The sequence below is a fragment of the Lissotriton vulgaris genome, chromosome 11, assembly GCF_964263255.1.
Source record: "Lissotriton vulgaris chromosome 11, aLisVul1.2, whole genome shotgun sequence".
In the NCBI taxonomy this organism is placed as follows: Eukaryota; Metazoa; Chordata; class Amphibia; order Caudata; family Salamandridae; genus Lissotriton; species Lissotriton vulgaris.
The window spans coordinates 98019263-98034587 of record NC_141699.1 but is presented as its reverse complement, the minus strand read 5'-3'; the positions used below and the strand labels follow the sequence as shown (position 1 = coordinate 98034587).

Sequence of the window (15325 nt, the reverse complement as noted above, 5' to 3'; positions counted from 1 at the left end):
GGCCTGCCATTGCAGCCTGTGTAAGCTGATGCTAGCACCACTTACAACAGATATGTGTTTTCTTATATCTGTGGTCACTGCACTTAAAACCTAAAAGTCACCCCTAAGGCAGGCTTTCAATCCTGAAGGCAGGGTGCTCGGGTCTAAGTGTGAGAGTGTCCCTGCATGAGTAGGACACACCTACAACCTTTGGAGTCCATTCTCCTGGGTTTTAAGTGCATCAGCCATTTCAATACATAGAGTGGCCATGCTTCATTACGCAATGGCGATCTCTAAATTGGATGTAAAAAACCCCTGACGTGTTTCGTATCGAATATGTTGGAATCATACCCGATGGTATGATTTAAAGCTCCTCCGGGAGGCCCTTAGTGCTCACAGTACCAGTCTTCAAAACCCGGATAGCACACTATGTTGCTGCCAACCAGAGACACAATTCTGCCCTCCTACTGCTGAGCCAAGCTCGAGCAGGCGAAAGAATGACACCATCTCCCAACAGGATTTAGTGTATTGGGAAAAAGTGGGGGGTGCCTGCCAGCGCCACTGAGACTGCTTGAAGGGCACATTTGGTGCTCTAATTGCATACTGCAGTTCAAACCAGTTCAGGGAGCCATGAGCTCCTGCTCTGGAGCAAAACTGGACAATGGACATGGGAGTATCCTCCCCATCCCCACTGTCCAGCCCCTCCTCTGGGAGGGACCCCTGAATCGTTCCAACCTTTTCCGTAGGGTACTTAAGGGCATACCTGTGGTTGGGTCCCTAGATGTGTCTTGTTACAAGATTCAGATCCAAAACCACTTCATCTTTGACCGTCTGGGCACTCTAGACTTTGCGGGACACCGAGACCGCAACTGAGAATACTCCTGCTGCTCCTGGACTCGTTGTCCTGCCAGTCTTTCTGCAACATCTGTGCCTGTGCTCCATACAGGTTACTCAAGGTCTGTGGACATCCAAGACACCTGAAGGAATCTCCCTTGAAGTGAAGGAATCAGTTCCCTGCATCTGCAGACACTGCTACCCAGCCAACCGGTCTGCTGTTCCTGAGCTCCTGCAGACTCTGAGAGGTTTAGAAACACAGGTGGTGGCCTTACAACTCCCTCGAGGCCTGCACTGTCTTCCTTTTTTATGTATTTTTTATTTTATTGTTCCACAGTATCAAAACACAAACAATATGGCAATAATTTCATACAATGCCAATAATTTCATACATTCATATGATCACAAAATGTCCCCCAAATAAACATTTCAATCTTACGTTTCCTTGCACCTTTTGCCGCACATATAAGCTCATTTCTAAATTACATAAATTAAACATTTTGGCACGCCATCGTGCAAAGGGAGGAGGCTCCGGTTGAAGCCAGTCAGCAGCTATGCACAGCTGAGCTACTACCATTTCTATAAAGATTAAATAGCGATGTTTAAACATAAGGGTCCCCTCATCCAATCCCTGTCCAATACCCAATAACATAATAGCTGAAGTGAATAGGAGTCCCCGTAATTTCAGACAGAAATTTCTCAATATCCATCACATATCTGGACAATTTACAACTATAATAAATATGAACACTATCCGCATTATCCCCCCCACACAGAAAACACTTACCATCATATGTCACCCCTCATTTTGCCATGCGTGCTGGAGTATAATATAGGTTAAATATAGTTTTGAAAAATTGAGCTTTCAAATTAGCAGACAAAAGGGTTTCCTTATACATTGTTATAGCTTTCTCTATGGCTATTCCAGATTCACTCAACACATTAGCCCATTGGGCATTATGTTTCTCCAAATCATCTGGTCTAATAGATATAAGCATCTTATATAGCACCCCAATTTTCTCCTGACGTCTCATGCACTCAACAAATTGATTAGGTGCAAAAACCAAATTTTTCCGACTCAAAAAATCTCGGATTTGCAAGAATTTAAAGAAATGTGTCTTAGACAAATTATATTGCCTCACCAAATCTGCGTAGGAAAAGAAAAGTCCACCAGCCTCATTAAAATCCCCCAATTCTAGAATACCTTTACTTCTCCAACACAATGCCACCAAATCCCAAAAAACAGAAGGGAGAATCCTAACAGAATTTATAGGAGTATAATATGTGAGCCCTTATAGAGAAAGTAGCTTCCGCACAGTTCTCTATATCTTGAAAGCGGCATCTATTACTTTAAATCATGTCCTTTTGAAATAGCTGCCATCAATTTCCTTAAATAAGTAGTACTTAACCTCAGACCCAAGTATTAGCTGAAAGAAAGAGGGAGCCTGCGCGATGTTCTTGACCTCCTTCCCTGTCAGTAATACTTGTATTTTTAGCAGAAAACAAATGTAACAGTAAAGAGTAAAATCAGCTATCGACCAGCCCCCCTCTCTTTGGGTAAAGTCCTAAATCTTATAGCTCTTCTAGGTTTACCAGGGGCCCAAAGAAATTTACTACACAAAGATTGTAACTGCTGGAGTTGATAACATGTGACTTCAAGAGGAATGGATCTAATTAAACCTAAAACCTTTGGTAAAATATTCATTTTTATATTACCTCTTCTAACCAATGTAAAGTGTAGTCGCCCCCATCTTTCTAATGATTCTTTAATGCTACCTATTATATCCGACCAATTAGCTTCAAAACTAAATCTTTCATTGATGTTCGAATTTTAATACCTAAATACATAACTTCTTTCAACGATCTCACATCATTTAGTACGATATTATCCGTACAAAGTATGTGCGTTTTAGTGATGTTAAGTTTATATCCGGATACTGATCTAAATTCTTTTGCTAAACGTTCCACTTCTTTAAGTGCCCTAAGTGGGTCTTCTGTAGTAATGGCAATATCATCCGCACATGACAAAACGGAGTGAGGAATCCCTTGAGCAATAAAAGGTTTAACTAAAGGGGGTTTTTCCCAACAGGTCTACAAAAAGATTCATATATAAGGCAAATAATGGGGAGCAGGGGCATCTCTGGCGAGTTCCCCTGGTGATTATCACTGGTTCTGAAACCAAACCCATTGCAGCTATTTTTGCAACAGGTGCAGTATACAGTACCTGCAAAGCCGTCATGAACCCTTTGCCAAATCCTATCTGATGCATTAATTCCTATAAATACTCCACTCTATCCGATCAAAAGCTGCTTCTGAGTTTAACAGAATTAGCCCCATTTCCCCTTTTTCCGCCTGAGCTATGTCAAAAAGTGTTACCACCTTATTAACATGAATAACAGTCCCCCTACCCGGTATAAACCCATGCTGGTTTAATGATACCAATGAAGAGATAATGTTGGCCAGACGTTAGCTAACATTTTCAAATACATTTTGCAATCACAATTAATCAGAGATATCGGACGATATGATCAGGGGAGTTTCGGTGGCTTCCCCTTTTTCTGAAAGACCACTATTGTGGCCTTGTCCCATGATTTAGGAGCTCACCCGTTCTGTGCAGCCCTCATAAAAGCCAACAATTCATATTTAATCTGCTGAAAAAATATCTTGTATATCTCTCCTGGAAGCTTATCAGGTCCTGCAGCTTTGCCCATTGCCAAACTATAAACCGCAGCTTCTAATTCATCCATAGAAATAGGGGTTTCTAATAGCTCTGCCTCATCTGGATCTAATTGTGGTACAGTTCCCCCAACAAATATATTTCTGTTCAGATCCACCATTTCCTATTGTGTATATGGTTCCAAATTTATGAAAAATTGCCAATATCCCTTGAGGATCTTGACACACTACACCTAGGGAATCTTTAAGACCCATAATTCGGTGAAAGGCTTCCTTCATCCTCAGCCGTAATGCTAAGCACCGACCGACCGCTTCCCCGTACTCGTGACATTGTTTTTTATAAATCAAATATTTCTTGGCATTTTCCCTGTTCCACAAAGTACTTATGTTTGCCCGACACTTAGCAACATCAGTCTCCAACAGAGTGTAAGCTTACTATTACAAAGTGTACATTCAACAATAGCCCATTGCCCCATTTTATCCGCTAAACAGCGGCGTGTATTCTGCAACATAATTTTAGCAAATATTGCTACCCCCGCGTCATTGAAGTTTGCTGTGAAGTGACTAAAAGTGAAAATCCTTAATCGTTTAGCATGCTTCGCTTGCTCCATGGTATGTGCGTCTCTTGAACGCATAATAGATCTGGTTGAATTACATAAAGCTCTGCCGCTACCCTTTTCCGTTTATTATAATTGTTAAGGGCGGAGACATTTAAAGAACAAATTTGAACCCCCCTGGAAGCCGTAATAAAGCCCCAAAAAAGCTATTCTAAACTCAAATACTACTACAGTTGTAAGCTCCGCACCAGATTTTCGATGTTGTGTCAATATTCAATACCGTGGACTTTTTCACAGTTACCCCACCTAGGTGCCCCCACCACCACCCCCTACCCTCCTCTAACAGCCCCAGTAGTGCCATCCCCCTATCCTCCCCTTTAACAAGGCTTTAGGACCAATGGTCCTGCAGATGCAAAACGTCCACGCATCTCCTGCACTTACTCACAAACCCCCCCAGTCATTGAAGAGGATATCCTCCTCCCTTCCTCCCCCTGGCTGGACGGAAAAAAACATATTCCTAACTATTCAAAGTATGGCAATACTATATCTAATCCCTACTTCCCTTCCCTTGTACCACTATCCCTCACCAAATAATCAGTAAATAGAGCTTAGATACTCCTTAGCAGAAGCTTTGTTAGTAAAGAAACAAGTACAATCCTGAAAAAAGAGTACGTTTAGCCGGATTCATCAGGAATGCTTAAGCGCCTTTACTAACAAAAACTCAAAGTCTCCCCAGACCTTTTCTTGTCAGGACGCGCCAAATGAAAAACCTCCTCACGAGCTAAAAAGCTGTTAAATGAAATTAAAAATCTCCAGGTTTTCCCTCAGTCTGACCTGGTCTTATATGAATATTAAAAGGGAACCTATGTGCCCGCTCAATCTCCCTATTCCTGTCCCATCTAGTGAGTTCGGGAAAGGCTTTTGTGAATAAGTCCACAATAAATTTCCGAGGTCCGATCCTTCCTTCCCCTCTGGGATCTGGAGTACTCTGAGGTTTGTCCTGCGTGCCTGGTTTTCCATTTCAGCCATTTTCCACTGTGTATCATCTTTAATAGATCTGAGAGATTCGGTCAACGCCTTCTGGGCAATCAATTCATCTTCTAAATTGGGTATCCGTGCCTCGGTCTCATTAAATCTGGAAGTGAAGTCAGCACAAGATTTAGGCAGGCGTCGGACCAAGTTTTGCAACTTACAACAAAGGTTCTGGACACTCTGGCTTTCATCTCTTGCCTCATCTTGGTGAGACATAATTGATCAATATATTCAAAACAAAAAAATTTCTTCCACAGGCTGACCTGATTGACCTAATTGCCGTTGAGCATCACTCTGCTGGTGTTTCTCACATTCACCCCAACTCAGGTTTTGCTGTAGTTGCTTACGAACAATGCTCAACCAGGTCCTCACACAATGAAGACAATTGTTCAGATAAAGAAAAAAAATCTCCAGACTCTGCATCCTGGATAGGTACTTGCATGACTCCTTCAGCAGCTTGTATACTAGCTAATTCACTACCTTCGGCGGTACCCAAACACATACCAACAGAATTTTGTACAGCCGCCTCACTGCCAAAAATAAGCCGCTCTTTGTTTTTTACAGCTAATAACTCTTCTCTCACAGATGGGGGTAATGCCGTGTGCACAAGTTCCACATTTGATTGCCCGCCGTCATCATGCTTTCCAGCATTTCCACTCCCTCAGATTGTTTAGAAACAAATTTTTTACCTTTCCATTTATCTTTGGCAGCGATGAAAAGTACTGGGATAGTTTTGTTTCCTCCAGCATCCATTTTCGCTTGCAGAGTACTGACATCATTCCTGGACCCTTTAGCAGGATTATCGGGGATCTTATCACTCCCAGCGGAATTATCTTCAGCCTGCAGAACCGCTTGTGCCCGCGGCGTCCCACGCATTCCTTTCGGGAGCATAATCATCAGTCGAGTGAGCTTCCCGTTGGCTCCGTCGACTTGCTCCCAGGTGGAATCAATCACCCTGACGTGGAATCAATCACCCTGACGTGGAATAGGCGTACTGCTAAAAGCCAGCGGCTTCGTCGATGTCTCAGTAGCCTCGCTGCGAGTGTTGTCGGAGCACTCAGCATTCAGCAAAAGAAAAAGAAAAAGAAGGTCAGCCACATTTATCTCGAGTAAGTCCAGATAAATTCTTTTTGCAGTTTGACATGATGAAATGTTCAGTTCTCTCAGCTCAGCAGCAGCAGTTTGTGAGCCCCGGCAGGAGCGGTCAGCTCACACGTCCACTCGTGTGGACGCCATCTTGCCCCCGCCTGCACTGTCTTCCTAGCAAGTTGGAGTTCAGTATCCCTGATCGGAACCTCTGTAGTAGCAGCCCTGTGCACCGGACCGACTTGCCGTTGACTCTTAACCAGAGATCTTCAGGCTCCAAGAAGCTCTAGCCTCAAGCATCTCCAGCAACCAAGATTCTCGTCTGCGCTGCATCCTTTGCACCATGGGCCTTCTTCCTCTGGTGAGCTGCTCATGGTCATCTTGCGACTCCTGTGCCTCTGCTTGTAGGTCCTCTTGAGGTTCTTCTTTGGCTCTAGTGGCTTCCGTGCTTGCCCACTCTGACTTACCTGCTCATGGTAAGTCACTTGGACCTTGCTGGTCACAACACTGCACCCTATTCTTCAACTAAATGTTTTGCCGCTGCCAAGGCTTGTTGCTACCCCTGCCTGACACTGACCACCTGACACTGACATCTAGCCTCAGATTCCTTACCTTTGAATAGACATCCAAGCAATATCATACCCAGAGGAGGGACTGAAAACCAATTTCAGACTAAAAAATCCTGCAGGACTGAACGGGCAAAATGGCCTTCCCTGCGGACCTGACTGCCCAGGCAGTAATGCGTGGTAAACATGTGCAGGGATGCCCACGCTGCTGTCTGACAGATGTCCAGGACTGGGACTTCACATGCTAATGCAGTGGTAGCAGCCTTAGCTCTGGTGGAAAGAGTCCACAAGTGTTAAGCAGGCTGCTTCTTTGCCAGTACGTAGCAAATCTTGATGCCGAGAATGACCCATCATGAGATGGTCCTTTTCTGCACTGACCGACCTTTCTTCGCACCAGCATACTCCACGAATAGCTGGTCATCCATCCAGAACTCTTTTATGCTTTTCAAGGTAGAACATCAATGCTCTTTTTGGGTCTCGACAATCGAGTCACTCCTCTTCCTTAGAGGGATGTGGAGGAGTGTAGAAAGTGGGCATGGTGAGAGATTGCCCCACATGGATAGGTGTTACCACTTAAGAAAGGAAAGAGGCACTAGAGCGAAGCACTAACTTCTCAGGGAATATTGTCAAGAAAGGAGGCTAGGGGGGAAAGCCGATGAAGATGGCTGCCACCTGAGCGAGCTGCGCTAGTGGCCAACTACAAACCCGCTAAATCCGACATCATCCATTGTTCCGGAGGCAACCAGGAATAGGGGGCCTGTTAAGGAAGCAGAAGCTGTCCTGGCACACAAAATAAGCGTGCAAATCAGGGCGCAGGCTTTGGCAAGAGGAACGACGCAACATCGGCCTGGGAGGACAAGATGACGGCGCCCCTGTGATACGGGGAAGGATAGAGGCCAGGAGCACCGTTTGGGGAGACAGGAGCGGAGAGGCCGCTGAGTCTGTGGGTGCCTAACAACCCAGGGGGCCCAGCGTAGAAGAGAGGAGCACCAGTTGCAGCCGACCTGCGGACCGGCAGGAGAGTACCGAATATGCTACTTACCAGTATGCAGCGGTTCTTGGCATGTAGGGCTGCTGACATTAATATCTGTGCATAGATCGCCGCCTAGTGTTGGGTCCGGATGATCGCACATTGTTGTCCTGGAAGAGTCTTCGAAGTATCACAAGATAGGTGGCTCCTCCCCTGGACTACAGTGCTCATGGGCATCGACTCCATCCTCAGATTGTTTTTAGACATTGTGGCCAAGATGGAGTGAAACGAAGTGAATGATGACCATGCTAGAAGTATGTGTGAATGCCGCAGCTGCTACAGGCGCCGGGGAGGAGGGCGGGCGATATGAATGTCAGCAGCCCTACATGCCAAGAACAGATGCATACTGGTAAGTAGCATATTCGGTTCGAGGCATGTGGGCTGCTGAATTCATACCTGTGCATAGAATAAATAGCAGTCCCACCATTAACGGCGGCCGCCCGTGCCAGCTGCAACAGTTTGGAAAAGTGTTTTTAGAACAGCCTGCCTTACAGCTGCCTGCTGTTTGGAGTGCACATCAACACAGTAATGTTTTGTAAATGTGTGTGTGGTAGACCATGTGGCTGCTCTACATATGTCTTCCAAAGGAATATTTCCAAGGAAAGCCATGGATGCCCCCAACGTTCGAGTGGAGTGGGCCCGTGGTGGAATAGTGAGAGTGCGCTTGGCTTTCAGATAGCAGATCTGAATACATTTAACGATCCACCTGGCTATACCAGCCTTGGAAATGGGGTTACCTTTGTGTTGTGGCGCAAAGGCAAAGAAGAGTTGTTTAGTCTTCCTAAAATCCTTGGTCCTATCAATGTAATACATTAGGGCCCTTTTGACGTCAAGTGTGCGGAGCATTCTCTCTGCCAGTGACTCTGGATTTTGGAAGAACACAGGTAGTTCTATAGTCTGGTTGATATGGAACTGAGACACTACCTTAGGAAGGAATTTAGGGTTAGTGCGAAGCACCACCCTGTTAGAATGAATTTGAATAAATGGCTCTTGGATAGTTAGTGCCTGGAGTTCACTAACTCGTCGTAGCGACGTAATTGCTATAAGGAAAGCCACTTTCCATGACAAGAATTGCAGCTCGCAGGAATGCAGTGGTTCAAAAGGGAGACCCATCAGCCTGGTGAGGACCACATTGAGGTTCCACTCCGGAGCTGGTGGCGTCCGCGGAGGAATGACTTGTTTGAGTCCTTCCAGAAAGGCTTTAATGGCAGGCACCCTGAAAAGTGAGAGGTGCTGTCTGTTTTGGAGGTAAGCAGCCATTGCGGATAAATGTATGCAAATGGAAGCATAGGCCAGATTACATTTGTACAAATATAAGAGATAACAAATGATGTTTTGAATAGATGCATCCAGTGGGTTAATTTTGTGGCCTGCACAATAGATGACAAACGGCTTCCACTTCGCCGCATAGCATGCTCTGGTGGTGGGCTTCCTTGCCTCCCGGATGATGTCCATACAGTCAGGAGGTAAGTTGAGGTAGCCAAATTCTAAGACCTCAGGAGCCAGATCGCCAGGTTGAGCTGTTGCGGATCTGGACGCTGAATGTCGCCATGGCTCTGCGTCAAAAGCCTGGGTGTGAGGCGCAGCCTTTGATGCGGTACCACGGATAGTTCCAGAAACGTGGTGTACCATGGTTGGCGAGCCCACGTTGGAGCAACCTGAAGCGGACGCATATGTAGTCTCGCGTGCAGGACTATGGAGATGCAGGAGGCCATCATGCCGATCAACTGCATGAACACTCGCGCTGGAAGCGAGTGTTGAGGTCTGAATCTTTGTATCAGCGATTGAATGCTGTTGACCCTCACTGAATTTGGCTGTGCTGTGGCTGCCAGAGTGTTTATCGTCGCACCCAGATACTGCCGTATGTGGGCGGGTTGCAGGTGGGACTTTGGGTAATTCAGTGAGAATCCCAGATCGTGAAGAAGGTGAATGGTGTGGGACATGTGGGCGGCACACTGCTGGGCTGACTTTGCCTGGATGAGCCAGTCGTCCAGATAAGGGTAGACGTGAATGTTTTGTTTCCTTAGGTGCGCCGCCACCATCGCCAGGCACTTCGTAAACACCCTGGGTGCCGTGGTGACCCCGAAAGGCAAAACCTTGAACTGGTAATGTTGGTTTTGGATGGTGAACCGGAGGTATTTTTTGTGTGACGGGTGCAGCGGAATGTGAAAATACGCATCCTTTAGGTCTAAAGTTGCAAGAAAATCCCCCTGACTGAGCAATGGGAGTACTTGCTGCACGGTCAGCATATGAAAGTGCTCCGATAGAATGTACTGATTGAGGGGTCAGAGGTCCAGTATGGGTCTGAGGGACCCGTCCTTTTTTGGTATCAAGAAGTACAGTGAGTAAACTCCTGTGCCTCTTTCTTCCACAGGCATGAGCTCGAATGCCCCTTTTTGCAGCATGACGATGACCTCCTGCTGCAATAAGTGCAAGTGCTCGTTGGACATAGGACGGTGTCTTGGGGGCACGTTGGGTGGAGTGGATGTTAACTCCAGACAATAACCGTACTGTATGAGCTGTGTGACCCACCTGTCTGTGGTGATGGATTTCCAGACTGGCAGGAACTGTTGAAGTCTCCCCCTGACCGGTGTTGCGTGGTCGGGGGGCAGTGACAAGGCGTCACTGTTTGTTGGTGGCAGAGGATCTGGAGTTGTTGTTTCCACGACCCCTGCCTTTGGCGCTGTTTCCACGATAACCACCTCGACTTTGTTTGGTGTATGTGGACTGCGTGTTGCATTTATAGTACTGCGTGGTTTGGGACAGCTGGCCTCTGGAAACACCTCTAGTGCTTGAGCGACGAAAAGAGCCACCCCTGAATTGCTGGGACTGCAAGGCCCCCATGGACTTAGCAGTTTCAGTGTCCTTCTTTATCTTTTCCAAGGTGGTGTCCACCTCTGGGCCAAACAGATGATCAGGGTTTACTGTCTGATTAAGAATGGTGGTCTGTATCTCTGGCTTAAATCCTGAGATTCTAAGCCAGGCATGTCGACTCAGCATGACGCTAGTGTTGACAGCTCTGGCCGCGGTGTCAGCCGCGTCCAGTGCACATTTAATAGAAGCATTGGATATTAGTTTCCCCTCTTGGATGAGCATCTCAGCTGCCTCTTTGTATTCGTCTGGCAGGTGCTGCAACAGGGTCTTCAGTGTGTCATAGTGTGCCCTGTCATACCTCGCTAGAAGTGCTTGCGTATTTGAAATGCGCCAGATATTGGCCGCTTGAGCTGCCACCCTTTTCCCCGATGCCTCAAACACCTTTGATTCTTTATCTGGGGGAGGAGCATCACCCGTTGTTTGAGAATTAGCCCACTTCCGGGCATTTGAAACAAGAGAGTCCAAAGGTAACTGTCCCTTGATGTAAGTAGGGTCAGTAGGCGCTGGTTTATACCTTTTCTCAATCCTAGGGTTTATCACCCTGGCTCTGGTAGGCTCTTTAAAGATCTCCCCAGCATGTTTTAAGACGCCCTTCAACATAGGCAGAGTCTTGACAGTTCTCTCTGAGACAGAAAAGGTGTCAAAAAGAAAGTCTACTTCAATGGGGTCAGAATGGAGCTGGACGTCATGATTTTCAGCCGCCCGTTCAATGAGGGCTTTAAACGCCACTGAATCCTCAGGTGGGGAGGGAGTTCCAGGTTTTGGCCGCTAAGTGGGAGAAGGATCTTCCTCCCATGGTGGATTTATGGATACGCGGAATTGCGGCGAGGGCTTGATTGGAGGATCGTAGTTGGCGGGTGGGTGTGTAGAAGGACAGTCGGGGGTTGAGGCATTCGGGTCCTAGGTCGTAGAGGGCCTTGTGTGCGTGGGTGAGGAGACTGAACGTTATTCTCTTGTTGATGGGAAGCCAGTGGAGGTCTTTCAGGTGCCCGGAAATATGAGCTTGACGGGGGATGTCCAGTATGAGTCTGGCTGAGGCGTTTTGGATGCTTTGAAGTTTTTTCTGTAGTTTGGCTGTGGTTCCTGCGTAAAGGGTATTTCCATAATCTAGTCAGCTAGTGACCAGTGCGTGGGTGACTGTCTTTCTTGTTTCGGTGGGGATCCAACGGAAGATTTTTTTGAGCATGCTTAGGATGTTGAAGCATGAGGATGAGACTGCATGGACTTGTCTGGTCATCGAGAGGGAGGAGTCTAGGATGAAGCCCAGGTTACGTGCGTGATCTGTAGGTATGGGTGCAGTACCCAGGGCCGGAGGCCACCATGAGTCGTCCCAGGCAGAGGGGGATGATCCTAACATGAGGACTTCTGTTTTGTCCGAGTTTAGTTTTAAGCGGCTGTTCTTCATCCATTCGGCTACTTCTTTCATTCCTTCGTGTAGATTGGTTTTGGCGGTGTTTGGGTCTTTGGTGAGGGAGAGGATCAGCTGGGTGTCGTCTGCGTAGGAGATGATGCTGAGGTTGTGTTGGCGCGCGATGGATGCGAGGGGACTCATGTAAACGTTGAAGAGGGTGGGACTGAGTGATGATCCTTGTGGTACGCTGCAGATGACTTCGGTGGCCTTTGATTTGAATGGGGGGAGGCGGACTCTCTGGGTTCTTCCGGCGAGGAACGAGATGATCCAGTCTAAAGCTTTTCCTTGTATTCCGACGTTGCTGAGGCGTTGAATAAGGGTGCTATGACAGACTGTGTCGAAGGCGGCGGAGAGGTCAAGTAGGATGAGGGCAGCTGTTTCTCCGTTGTCCAGTAGCGTTCGGATGTCGTCTGTAGCAGCGATGAGGGCGGTTTCGGTGCTGTGTTTGGCTCAGAAGCCGGACTGGGAGGGGTCGAGGGAGTTGTTGGATTCAAGGAAGGCGGCGAGCTGAGTATTGACGGCTTTCTCAATGACTTTGGCAGGGAATGGGAGGAGTGAGATGGGGCGGTAGTTCTTAAGTTCAGAGGGGTCTGCTGTGAGTTTTTTCAGAAGGGCGCTGAGTTCAGCATGTTTCCAGCTTTCCGGGAAGGTAGCGGAGTTGAAGGAACAGTTGATGACATCGCGGAGATGGGGTGCGATGATGGAGGCTGCTTTGTTGAAAATGTGGTGGGGACATGGGTCGGTTGGCGATCCTGAGTGGATGGAGTTCATCAGGCGGATGGTGTCTTCAGTGGTGATTGGGTTCCAGGCGCAAAGGATGTGAGAGTGCTGTTTTGGTTCGGGGGTGGGTGGAGTGGTCTGTTCTTCGGACTGGTTTTCAAAGCTGTTGTGTATGTCAGCGATTTTGTTGTGGAAGAAGGCGGATAAAGAGTCGCAGAGGTCTTGGGAGGGAGTGATGTCGTTGGTGCCGGCGGTGGGGTTGGTAAATTCTTTGACGATGTTGAATAGTTCCTTGCTGTTGTGGGCGTTATTGTTGAGTCGATCCTTGAATGCTGATTTCTTGGTGGGTCGGATCAGTTGGTGGTGTTTGCGGGTGGCATCCTTGAAGGTGGTCAGGTTGTCAGTGGTTGGGTTTTTTCTCCAGGTTTTCTCGAGGGTACGACATAACTTCTTGGATTTCTTAAGGTCATTGTTGAACCAGGGGGCCTTTTTGCAACCTTGTTTGATCTGGTGGTTTTTCAAAGGCGCTAATTCGTCAGCGCTGTGGGTGAACCATTGTGTGAGTTTGGTGGCAGCTTGGTTTGGGTCCGAAGATATGGCAGGAGGGTTTTGGTTGAGCCATGTGAAGAGTTGGTCGGTGGTAATTTTGTTCCAGTTTCTTCGAGGAATAGGTTGTGGGGGGTTGTGGGTCGTGGTCTTTTTGTAGCTGAAGTGAACGCAGCTGTGGTTCGTCCAATGGAGAGCTGTGGTGTGATCGAAGGAGATGTGTTTGCTGGATGTGAAGATGGGGTCGAGCGTGTGTCCGGCTAAGTGGGTGGGGGTGTCCACAAGTTGTTTTAGTCCGAGGTTGGCCAGGTTATCCAGAAGGGTGTTGGTGTTGTTGTCGTTTTTCTTTTCCAGGTGGAAGTTGAGGTCTCCCAGTAGAATGTAGTTCTCGGATGTGAGGGCATGTGGACTGATGAAGTCAGTAATGTCTTCGTAGAATTGTGTGGGGGTTCCTGGTTCCTGGGTTCCTGCCACCATCATGGAAATCACTCTGCCCAGCGACTCAGCCATGTCTAAACCACATCTAATTAAGAATATTGCTGCGTCTCTCAAATCTGATACTGCTTAGGAGAGGATCGACCCAGCCTCCTCCGAGACCTGTGGAAGCACTTGCAAACTGTCGGAATTGGCCTAGATTGACGCGGCTCCAGCTCCATGTCGTCTGGAATCAGAATAGGGCTGGCGCCGAACGTGGGCACCGGGAGCCTCAGCGTTGGGGAAGGTCGCAATTCACAATCAGCACTGGTCCGGATCCCCGGCCGGATCTATGGGGGACCATCAGCGTCGGGCCAGAGATGCCGGCACGGGACATGATGGCCCACCTATGACCCTGCGGGGCCCGAATGTGCTTCGGAGAGGTCAGGCCGTACAAAAATGAAGTGCATGTCCTCATAAAAGTCTTTCATTTAAGCGGGGGTTACTCCTTCTCCCAGAAAAGCAGAATTTGTTTTTTAAAGGAGTCCCACTCTCTTTAGTGGACATGAGCTGCTTCTAAAAAAAATGTTTCACGTTTGACAACGTAGATATGATTGGTCAAAGGCCTCCAGCACTGCATTTACAACAGTCACAGGAGGTCTCAAATTGAGACCTGCCAAATAAACATGAAGTGTTTTGCGACCCCTATAAAAGTGCAATTTGCAATGTGGCCTAATAATACATAAGTTGCTTGGCAAATTGCATTCCGATGGAAAAACTTGTTGGCACGGAAATTGTACATGAATGTGAATGGTACATCAGGGACTTATTCCTAACCTGAAATGTAGTGCAGATGGGCATATTAGATCTGTAGGTATTTCACCAACATTGCTCCTACAGATATAGCAGGAGCATCTTAGAAGCAATCATTATGCAGGGCCCAATTTCTATTGCAAAAGAAAATATTCAACATCCCTGACATATTGGGGAGATATCTCCAACAGGTGGGGCTTATTGTTGCTTTTTTATGACTTTTTCCTTTTCACTGTTGCCATGACAGCCAGGAGTGGTCCCTTGCTCACTTTGCCACTGGATTCAAGATAGCCTGGCTGATGAGGAGTGTTACCCCAAAACCAGTCCCTGGAAGCTTGTTTCAAGTCCAGAGAAGACCTGGCTTGGCAGTTCAGGCTGGACTTTTCCCATGAGGAACAGGGTCAAGACTGATTTATATAAGGCTGGAACTGAACTGGGGTGGCAAAGTGAGCAAAAGAACGATGATGGATTCAACCCAGATCTAATAGTGATGGGGTGAGTGTCTGAAACGTTTCAGAGCTCCGTCCATCATCTCATTGTGTTTCCAACGGTGTTGGAAGGCTCATCCTACACAAAGTTGGTCTGCTGAGCCCTTAGATATCTCAACCCTGTGGCAGATAGGTCACAAGCAAAGGGCTTCTGACAGCTATGACTGATGAGGCTCTGCTTTCGCAAAACAGGCATTCCTAATTAAATGGGGGAATAGTGATTTGGGAGGAGGAGGCATACACGGATTTTGCCAGATACACTGCTCTGCCTGACTCTAAATGAATAGTCAATAGTTATA

At 47.3% G+C, this 15325-nt stretch overlaps 1 protein-coding gene across 4 annotated transcripts in view; it reads right to left on the bottom strand.

Annotated features, from left to right (window-relative positions):
- CABIN1 (calcineurin binding protein 1) overlaps positions 1–15325 on the bottom strand; it is a 1446726-nt gene that overhangs the window by 685969 nt on the left and 745432 nt on the right. The window lies entirely within an intron of this gene.